Source organism: Hippopotamus amphibius, chromosome 10 (assembly GCF_030028045.1).
Source record: "Hippopotamus amphibius kiboko isolate mHipAmp2 chromosome 10, mHipAmp2.hap2, whole genome shotgun sequence".
Taxonomy (NCBI): domain Eukaryota; kingdom Metazoa; phylum Chordata; class Mammalia; order Artiodactyla; family Hippopotamidae; genus Hippopotamus; species Hippopotamus amphibius.
Genome location: NC_080195.1, coordinates 28353325 through 28370526, shown reverse-complemented (window position 1 = coordinate 28370526; position 17202 = coordinate 28353325).

Here is a 17202-nt window from a genome sequence, read left to right as displayed (position 1 = left end):
CGGCAAAAGAGATGTGGCAGGGGGAGGATTCAGAGAGATTGGAAGCAAGGGTAAGACTACACCGCTGGAGGCGGCAACGTGATGAGGAGGGCAGGTGGCCTTAAGGAGCTGAGAGAGGGTCCCGTGTGACAGCTGGCCAAAACGTGGGGAGCTCGACCTGCTACTGCAAAGAACTGAATTCTGGCAAGAACCTGAACGAGCCTTGGAGGTAGATCATCAGTCCCATCCAAGACACGGCCAAGGCCAAGACCAAGATCTAACTGCTTCAACTGATAAAGAGACAGTGGGCCACTTTTGGATCCAGACAGTTTATTACTTACAGAAACAGCATATGCAAGGTTAGCCAAAGGCTCCAGCTCCCCACGGTCCTCATCCCACACACCAGAAAGGATGGCATGAAGCAAAAGGGGCCAAGTGACTCTAATGCAAACTGTGGAATATCTCGTTGCCGAGGAGTCAATTCTAGGCTACGGCTCAGCAGTTTTATATTCTACAACTCTATTCTGATGGGGGCAAGGCACAGGAGAGAAAGTCCCAGACCTCATCATAACCTGGGAGGTGATGAAGAAATGTCTCATGGGGAGCTAGGTCCAGGGGGAGATGACCTCACAGAAGCTCCTTACGATCCTCTCATGCTCTCCTGCTCGGAGGGGGATCACAGGCACCCTCCCAAGGCTCAGACGAGCTGTGATTCTAGCCTCTGCCTGCCTGGTCTACGCGGAGACCTGCAGGGTCGGCAGAGAGCATGCAGAGACATTCCCGTACACGGATTCTCCCTCTGAGCCTCCGGACAAGGGCTCAGGCAGGACCCCCCCTTGATTTCTGTCTTACGAGAGTCAAAGTGGAGAAATCAGTCATGTCCACCCAAACTTCTGACCTATGGAACTGCAAAGAGAATACATTTGCATTGTTTGAAGGTGCTAAGATGGCTGTAATTTGTTACACAGCCATAGGACCCTGATAGGAGATCTAGACACCAGAACAGTCAGGGCCTTCACCTGAATGCTGTTGTTGGCATTTCAGATGTCAGTGCTCTTGGAAACTGGATGCACCCCCCACCTACTTTCAAAGTTCCCTCCTGTCTTGATTTTTTTTGGGGGGGGTGTTACCAGTTCCTTCTTCAAGTTCCAGAGTGAGTCCTTGTTATTAGCTATGCAATCTTCTGCCCATGTGTTAACTACAAAGGGGGTTTGGAAAGGGAGTACCTAAGCTTCTAGAGTGACAGGTAGGCTCTGCATCTCTTCCACTCATAACATGGGAAATTCCCCAAATATTGACAGGAGAGTCAAATTATCATCAGGAAGAAAGTGTTACTACTGCTACATGTCATTCTTTTGTTATCGGATCTCAAGACAGACCCTGGGCTCCTATGGTTTCAATATTTCAATATTTCAGGTGAACCGTGCACCCAGTAAAAGATTCAGCAATGGTCCCATTGAATCTGAAGCTGTAACACACCTGGCTACCCTGAGCTTTTCCAGCAACTGACTAAACAAAAAAATGTCTGTGCTTTTCCAGAAATTGACTAAAGAAAAAGAAATGTCTGTGATATTAGAATATTGATCAAGAACATGGGTGTTGATTGATATGTTGCACTGCTGCACAAGATGAAATTTGTGAGATGGTTATTATGTGTGTAAAACTAAGAGAGGATCCTTTCACTTTGACCTCTTGGATCCTGCACCTGTGTCTTCTGGGAGAAACAGCCCCATTCCTGGTTGCTGGTGTAGAGTGAATTCCAATTCTGTGTACAACACCCCTATCTTGTTTGGTGTTTTCCCCTAGTTAACACTGGGTCCTAAGGAGGCATTTTACTGACTTATAAAACTAGCTGCTTCTAGATGCTGGATTGGAGGGTAAGATCAGTGAGTCCCAAGGGCTTGGATTCTTTCACTGTAAAGTGAATTCGCTGAAAAGTGAGTTCCTTGGAATACCACTCTGCTTTCTAAATTGCACCTGAAGTGCTTAAGTTTGGCAGTGTGAGGTGTGTGTGTGCATATCTAAATTAACATTGATCTAAAGTGCAGAAATGGTCACATAACATGTGAAGGACTCTACTCGCTAACTTGCTTTCAGAATGTATCAGAAGTGGTTGGTTGGAATCTGAGAACCTTATCGTATAGTTCACACTCTGCAGAGGGGGCTACAGAAAATGCTTCACATATCAGTCTGATTTGGCACCAGAGGGTTTATTAATTAATGTAAAGAATATTAAATTATGTCATTGGAGAAATGAATAGTGTCAGTATTTGTCAGGAAGAAAGATTTGTACAGAAAAATCTATACTTGTGTAATTAACACTCTGACAATCCCAGCAGGCTAATATTTTTTTGAGTAGTACCCTAGGTTTAGAACGCCACCCATTCCCCAGTTCCCCACTTTAGAGAGAATTCTCTGCTCTAATCAAACTAGGAACATAGCTATTTCTGCCCTCGGAATACTTGTTCTGGTTGGATGAGCCTTTGGTGCAAGAGGCTTGTAGAGTGCCTAGAGAGGACAGAGTGGAAAAGGATGGAGAGTGGGGACTTCACCTGACTTGCAAGACCTCATTATTCATACGTCCCCATGCCTGCTCACTAAGCAATATTGGTACTTGTGGCAATATTCGCGGCAGTATCATTGGTACTCTTGGTACCGTCAAGGTTGGTACCTGGTATGCTTTTTGCTTTCTTTAAAACATAATATCTGGCAATGATGCTGCAGAGAAAACAAATGGCTCCAACCTTCACTAATCCCCTGAGGCAACCAATACTCACCAAAAAGAACCTAACAACCCTGAACAGCGGATTAGCCTAGGTCAGCCTTACTAAGGATATCATTAAGGTGACTAATGCATCCCGTAGGGCCTCAGAGGGTAATGGTGGCAGGTATATGGTGGGCAGGGATCAATTTTCTGGTTATTCCCTGGGTGGTTTCACTGATACACGGGAACGAGGTGGCTTGTGTCAACTCTGGTCTCCTTGTGAATGGTGGCGGCTACCAAATGTCTCAAAATAGGTCATTTGTCACTTCCAGTGCCATCCTCCCTAAGATGCTGAATCCTCAACCCAACCCACTAAGAGCTACCACATCCTTGAGATGCCAAATGAAGCTGTATTGTCTTTGAGTCCTCCAAGTGCTAGAGCCATGCGACAACCTGAAGAGCAAGGGAGAGAATGACTGTCTTCCTGACTGTGTAGGCATTCTCACCTGGGCTCTCCTTGGGCTCAGAATTTCACAAGATCTCTTAAGGAAATAATAGTTTTATCCTGTAGATTTTAACACCATCCTCCATGAGAACTGAAAAACCGCAGCTCAGAAAACACTAAGAGTGGCAGCCCTTGTTTCATGACCTTTTTACACCCAATATCTCTGTATGACAGGACTTCCTCCAGCCAAAACCAAACACCCCATGCATAGAAACTCACACAAATAGATACTGAAAGAGAATTAAGTGCTTATGCTTGAGTTTCTGAGTGAGGAGAGCAGTGCTGTGGAATTCCATATCAGTCTGTCTTTCGGATAAGGTCATATTACATTAATGCATACCAAGGTGAGAAAATTATATTTTATGAAGATTAGTCATTATTCAATCTGGTGTAATTTCCTTGTTGTGCTTAAAGTCTTTTGATAGTGTGAGTACTTCAGAACATTTATTACACCTTATTTTTTATTTTATTTTTTGGCTGTGCCGCACAGCTTGCAGAATCTTAGTTCCCCGACTAGGGATTGAACCCAGGCCCATGGCAGCGAAAGCACAGAGTCCTAACTACTGGACCGCCAGGAAATTCCCAAAACATTTATTACAGAAATGACACCTGCAAGGCAACATCGCATCTGCAGATACCTTAAGGTAGCTCACAGAGTGGTCATGTTCAAACCCAGAGAAACATCCAGCTGGGCCCAAGGACAGTGTTTTAAGCTTAAAAAAAAAAAAGTTGTTAACCTTTTTTAAATCAAGAAATTTCACTTTGAAATACCTGAATTTCTGGATGTATTTGAAAAAAAAAAAACAAAACAAAACTGTACCCTCATTGCCAGATGGCAGGAATAGGCTGACTTTTAGAGAGGGCATTGGTCTCTAGTTTTTTATACTTTCCACTTGCCCACTTCATTCTGTAGGTATTTGTGTTTGTATTCTCTGCTTTAGAACCTCACTCAAATGGTGTATTCATGTAAGTGCCCAAACTAATGCTACAGAAATCAATTTACCAAAAGCTCTAAAATGCCTTATCGTAGTCTCCTGACCATTGTTTCATCTTATCCAGTGGTTTCCAAAAATCTGGTAATGAACCAGCACCTGATGGCTGAAGGAAAATTAACTGGGAGAGTTTTCCGAATTTAGATGATCAGGCTCCCGCCCTCAGAGATGTCCATCTCGAGGTTTTGAAAGATCTAGAACAATTCTATTGCACAAATGTGTTGGGAACCAGTGGTCTCCTCTAGCCCTTCTTACCCTGGAGAGTGGGAGGGATGGGAGGGGCACGGAAGTGCATTGACATGACTGTTTGACAGGCCCAGGAATACTGACACATTAAATTAAATTATTGGCATTAGAATTTTTTTTTAATCTGCTAGAGGAGTCCACTGAATGGAAAAATCAAGATCTAAAAGAAGGATGGCTGAAGCCAAAACTACAGAAGCAAAAGCAGCTCAGATGTCTCTGTCCCAGGTCTCCTCTGTTTTTATCCAATCTATTCTCTGATAACATAAGCACCTCTGCTTCTTAGTTCCCCAGGCTTCTTGTAAATTTTCAAAACCCTCAGCAGGGGGTAAGCAATCGAGTGCTGATTGGGTTTGATATTTCTCTGATTTTGCCTCTTCTATTTTTTTCTTTAAGCTTCTCTGTCCATAGATATTCTTTGAGGTCTCTGCATGGTATCAAGATACAACGCTGACAATTCCAATAGTGGATCAAATAGATGTCTGTCTAAACTTTGATACCAATCACTTTTTTCAGGTCTTTGTAAGCATTTTTCACTGGGTAATGTTCCACATGTGTTTCCTGATATACATATTTTTTTATACTCAGAGGAGAAAAAGAAATTTGAAGCTTCCGATTAGAGTCCAGAATTCCTGTGGCTTCAGGAATCTGGTCAATGTCTTTACAAAAAAAAGAAAAAATCACCTCACTCAAACCTCTATCAACAGCTTTAAAAAAGTCAAGCATCAGTATCCTGATAGACACAGGAAAGCAATAATGTTCCGGTAGGTGGGTATAATCAGAGGAAAAGTTGCTCAGTGAGACTAAGTACCTACCCATTGCTGGAAGCCATATGCTGCTTCTGCACATGTGAACTAATGGCAAATGAAGACATTTCTCCTGAATTGTAATGTGTTCTTTTATCTGTACGAATATTACAAATTTCAAGTTTGATAAAACAGAAGGAATGAGACATAAGTTTTGTGACTTTGCTGAATGCTACCAATGCAGCAGCAACCCTGACTAAATAAAATATAGGATTCAGGACTTTCATGAAAAAAGTCATCCACACATCCATCCAGGGTCCTCTCTTCTCTCTTCCTGCCTCCTTCTCCCTCTTCTTTTTCCTATCCCGCCCCTCCATCCCTTGCATCACTTATCTTTCTCTGTGCAAAACACGACCCCAAACAGAGTAACTTAAAACAACAAACATTTATTTAGCTTATGGTTCCGTGCAGCGGCACTTCTGTTCTCAGCCTGGTTCTGTAACACATCTGTGGTCAGCTTCTCATCAGTGAAGAGGCTCTGCTTCTGAGGACTGGGTGCTTTTTAGCTGAGGTACTGGGGACAATAGAGAAATTATCTTTTAATACCCAGCAGGCCAGCCTGTGTCTGTTCATAGCAGGGCTGGGAGGGTTCTGGGAGAGGAGATATGCAGGGCCTCTTGAGAAGTCAGCCCAGAACTGGTACAGCATCACTCCTGCCACATTCTAAGGTCAAAGCAAGTACAGCCCAGATGCAAAGACTGAGGAATAGGTTCTGCCTCTTGCTGGAAGTCCTGTAAAGTCACATTGCAATGAGGCATGGATAAAGGTCACAGTGGAGGGTTATAGCATTTTTTTGGTCATCTAACATCTCCCACTTGCAGTTTTCATGAGTCTCTTGGTGACTTACAATTACTGCAGTAGCTGTATGTGTAGGTGCTATAAGGAGCGACAAAAGGAGGAAAAACTGATGCTGCTATATTCAAGTTCCTTATAATCTACTGGGAAGAAAAATATATCAGCCTCATCTGAGATCTACAGATGAAGTATCGCCAGCTTATAACCATCAAACACATATACTAGAGAGACGTGAATGAGAGGTTATTGGAAGTGGGGAGTATTTGAACCACAATGAACTCTGTTTAGCTACTTTGGCTCCCTGTTTATTTCCACGATAGTCTAAGCTTCTTCTCAGGGGTTTCCAATGCCCTCTTTAATCTTGTTCTACCAAACGGAGATAACCTTTTGAACTTTAAGCATCTTAAACAATTTTAAACATATATAAAAGCAAGGAGAATGGTACCACCCCCCCCATATAGTCACCATCTAAATCAAATGATTGGCAACATTTTGCCATATGTGCATCATATATACATGCTACACAAGCACAAATACACAGATGTATCTATAATGTTAAAAAAAATAAAGTCCATATAAAAATTTTAAAAATCAGACATTTTCGGCCGAGAGAAATTTATAGTTCTAAGTGCTTATACTAAAAAAGAACAAATGTCATAAATGAACAGCCTAAATTTATACCCTAAAGAACTAGAAAAAGAAGAAAAAACTAAACTCAAAGCTAGAAGGTAGAACATAATAAAGATTAGAGCAGAGAGAAATAAAAGAGAGAGTAGAAAGGCAATAGAGAAAAATCAATGAAACCAAGATCCTTGTTTCTTCTTCAAAAAGATCACCAAATTGACAAACTTTAGCTAGATTAACTTAGCAAAAAAAAAAAGTCTCCAATAAATAAAATCAGAAATAAAAGCAGCAACATTACTACTAACTTTACAGAAATAGGAATAATTATAAGGGTCTACTATGAAGAATTACATGCCAACAAATTTGATAACCTGCGAGAAAGGCGCAAACTCCTAGATTCATACAACCTACTAAGTCTAAATCAGCAAGAATCAGAACATCTGAACAGACCAATAAGGTTAAAGAGATTTCATCAGTAATTAAAAAAAAAATAATCCCTACAAACAAAAGTTCCAGGTCAGATGGTTTCACTAGCGAATTTTACCAAACATTTCAAAAGAATTAACAGAATCTCAAATTCTTCCAAAAAGTTGAAAGGGAAGCCACTCTTCCTAATTCATTCTATAAGGCCAGAATTACCCCGATTTCAAAACTGGACAAAGATGCCACAAGGGAAGTAAACTACATACCAATATTGCTAATGAATAGTGATCCAAATACTCCCAACAAAATACTAGCAAACTGCCTTCAACAGCATGTATAAAAGATATACCCACGATTAACCAGAGTTCAGACCTGGAAGGCATGGTTGGTACAACACACAAAAATTGATTGATGTGAAACACCACCTTAACAGAAAGGGAAAAAATGATTATTTCAATTGATGTAGGAAAAAACATCTGAAAGAATGCAAGACACTCTCATGATAAAAACACTCCACTAACTAGGAACTGAAGGAAACTACCTTAAAATAATAAAATTCATATATGAAAAACTCACAGCTAACACCATATTCACTGGTGACAGATGCAAAATTTCCCTCTTGCATTAAGAATAAGACAAAAAGTCCTACTTTTGCCACTTCTATTTACCATAGGACTGGACATCCTAGCCAGAGGAACTGGCTAAGGAAAATAAAGAAAGAAAAGTCATCCAAATTGCAAAGGAAAAAGCAAAATATCTCAGGTCACAGATGACACGATCTTATATGTAGAAACACTAAAGGTTTTTTAAAAAGCTGTTAGAACTAATAAACTAATTCAGTGAAGTTGCAGAATACAAAATCAACATACAAAACTCAGTTGCATTTCTATACATGAACAATAAACAATCCAAAAAGGAAATTAAGAAAACAATTGCATTTTCAAGAGCATCTCAAAGGATAAACTACTTAAGAATAAACTTAACCAAGATGTTTAAAGACTTGTCCATGGAAAGCTACAAAACAGTACTGAAAGAAATCAAAGAAAACACAAATAAATGGAAAGACATTCTGTGTTCGTGGATCGGAAGGCTTCATACTGTTAAGATGCCAATACTACCCAAAGCAATCTACAGTCAACACAATCCCTATAAAAATCCCAATGATGTTTCTTGCAGATGTGGAAAAATCTATCCTAAAATTTATATGAATTTTTAAGGGACCCTGAACATCCAAAATAGTACGGAAAAAGAAAAGCACGATTGGCAGTCTCACACTTAAGTGCCTGTCAGTAAGTGAGTAGATAAATAAAATATGGTTATATACAGTATATAGAATGGAATATTATCCAACTTTAAAAAAGAAGGAAATTCTGACACACACCATAACATGGATAATACATCTTGATGACATTATACTAAGTGAAATAAACCAGTTACAAAAGGGCAAATATTGTATGATTCCACATATACGAGGTTTCTAAAATAAATTCTTTTTTTTTAATTTAATTTTCATTTTCTATTGGAGTAGAGTTGATTTACAATATTGTGTTAGTTTCAGATGTACAGCAAAGTGATTCAGTTATACATATACATATATCCATTCCTTTTCAGATTCTTTTCCCATATAGGTTATTACAGAATATTGAGTAGATTTCCCTGTGCTAAACAGTAGGTCCTTTTTGATTATGTATTTTATATATAGTAGTGTGTATATGTTAATCCCAAACTCCTAATTCATCCCTCCCCCCCACTAATGTTTCCCCTTTGGTAACCATAAGTTTGTTTTGAAGTCTGTAAGTCTGTTTCTGTTTTGTGAATGTTATTTTGTATCCACTTTTTTTTTTAGATTCCACATATAAATGACATCGTATGATACTTGTCTTTGTCTGACTTACTTTACTAAAGACAGATAGTGGTATGGTTTTTCCTAGGGTCTTGGGGAAGGGAGGAATGGGAAGTCAATGTTTCAGTGTGGGACGGTGAAAACAAGTTCTAGTGATAGGTAGTGGTAACAGTTGCACAACAATGTGAGTGTACTTAGTGCCACTGAACTATGTGCTTAGAAATGGTTAAAACAGTTAATTTTATGTTATGTATATTTTATCACAATTTTAACAAAATAATTTTTGGTGATGCTGAGTACTTTATGTTGCATCACATCAAGAAGCACAAAATGGAAAACAAATACCGTATGCTAACGCATATATATAGAATCTAAAAAAATGGTACTGATGAACCCAGTGGCAGGGCAAGAATAAAGATACAGATGTAGAGAACGGACTTGAGGACACGGGGCAGGGTGGTGGGTGGAGAAGGGGAAGCTGGGACGAAGTGAGAGAGTAGCATTCACATATATACACTACCAAATGTAAAATAGATAGCTAGTGGGAAGCTGCTCCACAGCACAGGGAGGTCAACTCCATGACTGGTGATGATCTAGAGGGCTGGGGGACAGGGAGGGTGGGAGGGAGTCGCGGGAGGGAGGGGATATGGGGATCTATGTATAAACACAGCTGATTCACTTTGTTGTACAGCAGAAACTGGCACAACAGTGTAAAGCAATTATATTCCAATAAAGAGCTAAAAAAAAAAAAAGAAAAGAAGCAGCATAAAATGACTAGTTGACTCACTATTCATGATGGAACAAACAGCTTTCTCCATTGTAAAGGCATATTTTCCCCTTTATAATTGAGAATTAATTTGGGTGGCAGTATTTTCAGCATACCCACTTTTCACTTAATGATTTTAACATTCATCAATGATCCTTGCCTGACTCGAGTGCCTATTTGGAGCTATTCAGTGGTGGTGTTTTTCTCCCTGTCATTTCATCTATAATTATTAGCTGATTCTCTTTTATAATAAAATATTGTTTTGTCATCAATTAGGGTCATTTGGTGACATTTCACAGTTAGTGAAATAAAAGTATAAATGTCTAATTAATTCTTTCTTGTTAATTTACTTTTAAAGGAAGAAGTAGGTATAACTGTCATCTCCAATGACAGCCTTTTTTTAATGTGTGTGTAATTTCAATTTCAAATCCACAGTGTTATACATGCATATATGTATACACACACACACACACACACACATATACATATGTGTGTATTTCAGTGGACTGAAATTGTATATATTCAACATGCTGCAATGAAATACATTTGTTATTATTATTTTTGTTCATATTGTTTCAAGTTTTGCCAGTAGAATCCCTTTTAACTGGGTCCTGGGTCCTTCTGACAGAATTCCATTGGCCTTTGAATGGCTTTTTGCTTTCTGGTACAAAAAGATGTCCCCATACCTTGTACTCTCCCTATCAGATCTGGAGACAGTCATTTTTAGAAAAGAGCTCTGTCCCCTCTAGCAGAGGATGGTATTTAGAGAACACACTTTGGATATAAGTGGTACTCAGTTCTACTTGAATATTACTCCCCACCAGCCTTTTCATGAATGCATTATTTTCTTTTTTAATCTTGAGTTTTTATAATGTTCACTTCAAGTTTAACTCTAACAAAAGATTTACTTAATTTCTTGAACTTTACATTTGTGTCTCTTTTCCCATATGTTGAAATCACAACACATAATAATATGGAAATGACTATTTATTTGTAGTGTAATACAATATCTGAAACAAGAAAGCTTGAAAATACTAAAAATAAGTCTTACCACTGAAATAAAACTACTGAATAAAATTTAAGATTTCCTTGTACTTCTTTTTAAAGTAAGCTTTTTTTTTTTTTAATTGTGGTAAGAACATTTAACATGAGCTCTACCATCTTGGCAAATTTTTAAGTATACAATGCAGTATTGTTAATTACTGGCATGGTGCTGTAATGATTCTGCTGTGACATCTCTTAGTAACCCTCACACAGACTTAGTTTAGCTGTGGAGTATCCCAAGTTTTCTCCAGCATCTCTAGTCTTTTTCACGTTACTTAGAGTGCCTGCTGTTGAACACATACTTACGAACTGTAGGACATCACAACTCTCTGTCTCAGATAGGCCCCTGCTTTTCAATAACCCGTCTTGCTGGGTAACCCGTGGAAAGAAGGACTCATCAGTCCACACCTGACATCCTCTGTTGTATCTGTTCTTAGGAATCTAGAATTGAAATCTACATGATTGATTTCTACCATTGTGAATCCTAAAGATTTTCTGAGCTTTAGGTTATCAAACTCTCTCTGTTCTTCTACTGTTAACTGACAGAGCAATTCTTATGAATCCTCACTGAGCCCAAACTGCCTAGTTTGGGGAATATAAGAGATTTTTAAAGTGATTGGATCATACTGGTTCAGTAGTACTCACGCATACAGGCACAGGTCTCTACCAAACATTGATTCAAACATTGACTAATTTGCTGAAATAGTGTTTCTAATTTGAGAAAGTAATCACATTTGGATTATTCAAATGACTTATATGATTCAATACAGTAGAATCCTTGTCTTGTTAAAATCTATTTTGTATTTTAGGGCACGTGAATTTTGTTCTTTTTAATATTTACTGCTTTGAACTTTGAAGAATATTTCAAAGCAAATTCTCTCCTTTTTTTCTGGGAAAATGTATGTATTTTAAACTAAGAGTGTGTTGTTTTGACCATGAATGAGGGTTCCAAACTCTTCTTATCAAGTGCTTAATCTCAATTATATGTGGAACTTAAAAACACTGAACTCACAGAAACAGAAAGTAGAATGGTGATTACCAGGGGTTCAGGAGTTGAGGAAATGGGAAGATACTGGTCAAAGGGTACAAACTTTCAGTTATAAGATAAATAAGATTCAGGGATCTAAGGTACAGTGTGGTGACCATTGTTAATGATACTGTAAATGCTTACCATGTGTATATATTATACACATATCAAATCAATACCTTGTACACCTTAAACTCACGCAATGTCATTATGCCAATTATATCTCAGTAAATTTAGAAAAAAAGAATTCAGGAAACAAGGAAGATGTAAACATAAATATTAATTTGGTCAGCATTAAGGGACACTGCATTATACAAGCTTACAACTCAACTAAAGACAGTGTGATCTCAGAGTCCTGAGTATTATATCTTTAATAAAGAAGCAATCATTAAATTCAGTCCCTCCACACCACCACCAAAAATATATAAGAATCGACTCCTGGTAGGGGCTGCCCACGTTCTAAAGAACAGAAAATCTATACACACTGGGTTTGTTGATCCTGCCCGCTTGGTTACTCTACAAATTTGATTAAAATCCAAATGAAATCTGAGTCTGGACAAAAGGCAAGCTCAGAAAACATAAGGGATAGGAAAACTCAGAATTGGCTTCTAGTTTGGCAACTTTTCCAGGTTTTGATTTCTTCTGGATTGGGCGACATCCTGAATAAACCCCAAATCTTATTTTATGCAAGAATCTAAGCTCCTACCTTGGTCTTCCGTGTCCTTTGTTTTACAGCTAAGAGTCAGGAGACAAATGAGGATGATTAAATCCAATTCAAGGCATATGAAGAGAAGAGACTATTTTCTCTCGCTGCACCTTTTAAAAAGAGGATAAGCCCTATTACGAGAGATTTATATTCTGTCAGATTTATTTCAGAGAATAATATTTAACATTTTGACCCATTTTTGCTAACATTTCTGAAGAGAAAGAATTTTTCCCCTTTAACGTAGTGAACTCATCTCTTTGGCTGAAAATCTTACAATGGTGCCACCGATAGTTGATGGAATCTTAGACTAAATTAAGCAAAGAAAAGAACCATTTCTTAAACAGGATTATCTACAGTGTTGTGACTGAATACACATTATTTTACTATTTTAAACTTTACGTCATGCTTCTTCTATGCCACATACATTTTCTTCCTACCCATGCAGTTTTGAATTACAATGTGGAACACCGAACAGATCTCCTGGGAGGCTGAAGTTGCAGCTGGAGAGATTTCTCCTAATTATAAAAGCATCTTCTTTCCCATTCTCAGCCCCTGGCCTTTGGGGCACCTGGGAAATCCAGAGGAGCTTTCCAGGAAAGAACATGACCGTGGCCCACGCATTTCCTTCAAGTTGCAAGGACAACCAGGGAGCTATTGGTAGCCTGGGAGCCCCCGATTCCCCTCTAGGGAGCAGGTTCATCCTGGCAGAAGTCTCTAGAGAGTGACTTGAAGTCCTAACAGTCTTATCTATTTTCTCCACATTTATTTTATTCACCCGCAAGTACGTTTGGACTAAGAGATTTCTTTCTTGGATTCTCGTGTTAAATTTAACGTCTCTCATAAGAATTAATTACAGCAACCCAATACTAGCAAGTCGCTAATGAATTACAAAACTATTTTCTGAGAAGTTATAGAACAGAGATAAAGGGAAAATTAGAGTGACGGCTTCTGAGTGGAGGAGCCTGCATCACCATCTCAGGAGGGCCCTGGTACAGGTGACCTGCATTGGCAAGCAGAGGTGGGCCAGTCAGAGGAGGGAGACATGGAAACTTTCCAAAGACAAATCGGGCAGTTGTTGACACCCTCTCTCCCCACCCCCTGCCATGAGGCTGCAGTCATGTGATGTATGTGTAAAGTGGAAGTGGGGGGCAGATGGTTTTTTCCTACCACCATAAATCAGGGTGAGAACCCATCAGCCTAGGAGAGGAAAGGGCCTTTAACTTAATTTAACTGCCTTCCGAGGTTAAGAGGATATGCTCATTTTTGTTTAATCCTGTGGACAAGTTGCCCCTATTTCACCACTATGGGCACCTTCAGTGGCTTAAGAGTAGAAGAGAACTGAAGAACGATGAACAGTGAAGACAGGAATCTCACATTTCAAAACACTGCAGTAAGAGGTGAAAGAAATGAACGTTGAGATCCTCAGCTCAAGTGGACGGCAGAGCATGTCAGTGATCTAATGACACTGGGGGACCCTTGAGCTGCCTCTTCCTGCCTCTCTGCTCTTCTCAGGCACTGGCCGGCTGCCCCTCTGCCTCACTACCTTTCACGCCTGCTATGTCCCCCGACCTGGACAGCAGCATGTTTTTCTGTAGTTAGAACGTGTAGATCTGTCCAAGCCCTGGCTCTTACTCATCCCTCGTGTGTAACTCTAAGGGAATATCTTCATCTCTTTGAGAGATGGTACCATGTGTTCACCATTCATGTTTTGGGGACATCAGGATCTTATTCCTGTCACCTGAAGAGTGTTTTCCAATTGACACAGTCTTTTCAATGGTTCTCTCTTTCTTTCTGCCCTTGTTCCCCCAAACTGAAGTACACTGAAATGTTTTCTGAATCTATCTTTAACAACTGCTCTGTTACACCAAAATCTATAAATCAGGTAAGTATAAGCAATTAAACTAAAAGGGAATATTTTACTCCATGTATGCTTTATATTCTTTTCTGTGATTGATGGCTTGATTGACTTAGTCTGGCCTTCAAACAAATACAAATTTTCCTATTGCAGATCTATGGCTTTATTGTGTTTTCCCTGAAAGATGTAATAAAATCGTGCCTTTCAGCACTTGGTTTGGAGCTTCCATCCTGGTAACAAATCAAAACAAAACCTATTAACCTTGTTCAAAATTGTTACAATATAAGTTTCTTCCTCAAATAGATGCTGCTCCAGAGTGAACAGTTGGAAAACTTCACAGCCCCCGCTACACAGCTGTCAGCAGTGAGAAGGAAGGGGATTTAAGCTCAGCAAGTGAGACCATACTGACATCAACCACAGTATCATGAAGCTGAGGAGAACTTGCTTCTCAAATATTCAGAGCAATGGGCCTGACACGAATAAAAAAAAAAAAAAAAAACCCTCTATTTTCCCAGTGAATGGGACAAACTACCCCTTGGATCTAAAAGAACAGTCATTCATATTGACCAGGATGATAAGGTAAAACTTCCAAAACAGTCCTGGGAAGGTGATGAGTGAAACTTAATGCTGATATTTTCCAGCAGTTCTCAGTACGCATGTACCTTAGGATCCTTGAACTTATACTTTAGTGCATTTGACTCCTTATTTTCCTCCAAAGAAAATTACCGCTATTTACCAATATTTATGGTATTATGAAATAAACAGGAATTGGGTCAGCCTCCTTCATACTTTGGGATCTAACATGGTATTATATGTTAGAGATTGCTAATTCCCCTCCCCCAACATCTGATCTCCTCTTCTTTAAGTAGGCCCCCAACATCTGATCTCCTCTTCTTTAAGGAGGGAACTCTGATTTTCAGCTGAGCACGTTGCAGCCCAGAATAAAAGACTCTACTCCCAACCTTCTTTACCAGCTAGAAAGGGCAAAGAGATGAATCTTTACCAGAAAGATGTGTGTGGAAATGTGTAGAATTGTGGAAAGGCTACTTGGCAAGTGCTGTCTCCACTGAGAGAGGACCCCGCTGTGCTCTTCTGTCATTTCTCCTTCTCAATCAAAACAGTCATGCACATCACAAGGTGACCTTGAAAAAAAAAAACAACAACAAACAACAATAACACAGGCTGAAGATGGTGAGATGAAAAGTCAGGAGCCCAAAGTCCTGACAGTGCCCAGAGCTGCTGACTTGGGACTTTCTCTATGCAAGAAAGAAATTTCTCTTCTACTTAATCCACAGGTTGTTTGCTGTTTTGTTTGCTATATGAAGGTAAATCCTAAATTTTAAATATAAAAAATATCAACAACACTGCTGTGAAGGGTCATATTGGAGCCTGAAATAAGAGGAAATTCAGTGATACTGATCCTGTCTTTATTTAAAAGTTTGGATGCTTTGCTTACATGGATTTTGGACATACATTTTGATTTTTTAAAGACTGAATTGGGATTCCCACTTCTGGGGAGATAAATTAGACGATTTCCCCTATTCCTCCTAAGTACAACTAAAAACCTTTGTTTTATATGTAATTATATGTAAACCATGGACTTTGGATTACACTGAGGTGTCAGTGCAAGTTCATTGACTATAAAAAATGTACCCCTCTGGTGGTGGATATTGATAAGGAGGGAAGCTATACATGTGTAGGGACAAGGAATATATGGGAAATCTCTGTACCTTCTATTCAATTTTGATGTGAACTGAAAACTGCTCTAAAAAATAAAGTGTATGTTTAAAAAGACCTGATAGAACTGGAAGGAGAAATAGGCAAAAGATATAATTATATGTGGAGAAATCAACACTCTTCTTTTAATAAAATGCTTGGATGGAAGATCAGCATGAGTATAGAAAAATTCAGTACGATCAATGATCAGGATATAATCCATTTTCATAGAAAATAAATCACATTTGGGCTACAAATCCCACCTCGATAAATTTAAAGAAAAATTAATTCAGATTGAGTGTGTTGTCCAAGTAGAAATGAATTATATGTTACCCCTTAATAATATTTATTAAAATCAATACATTTAGTTCTCCTCATTCTCCAAATTCTTTCCAAAGATAATAAAAATTAGGGACATGCCTTTCGGGACCAATTTAAAAATTAATCAATTAGCAAATATTACTTAATAAAAGTGTCGCATTAACCGTATTGTGTGTATGACATGCTAGACAATGTATTCATATTAACTAGTTAAAAAATTGTAAGCAAACCTTCACAGAGGAAACTTTCCACTTAAGGTAAATAGTATGTTCCTAGGAGATATGAAAATTCACTGTTGTGTATCATAACACCTGACTCGAAACAGCAAAAGTAGATAGAAGATATGAACTTTGAGTGACCCCCAGTATTCTAGACCTTTACTGGACCAAACTGAAGACATTGTCCAAAAAATGAACAATGAGGCTGATTTCAACTAATCATGCTGCATCATCCACGCACTCATTCTGTTCCATCTACAATGCTAGTCTTCGGTTAAGAATTAACTAGCATCGCTACCATTAACTCTGACGTTCAGGCACTTAAAATCCCAATTTCTTTTTCTAACCAATGAACAGCTAAGTGAATTTCTTCACTGATGTATGTTCCCTTGTTGGCAAGTTAATAGACTCAGATTTGCAATTTTTTAAAAAGATATAATGGTTTCCCCTCCCTTCTTTGGTACCTGGATCAACCAAGGTCAGATTCTAACCCGAAGCTCTTCACCCTGTACTGCCCCTGTGTGCCCACCACCTCCATGCGCTATGCATAATGCACCTATTTATGAATTCCAGTCCTGATCCCTCAAGAGGCTATTCATCTGTTGAAGTAAACAGAGGTGAAAATAATAACATGA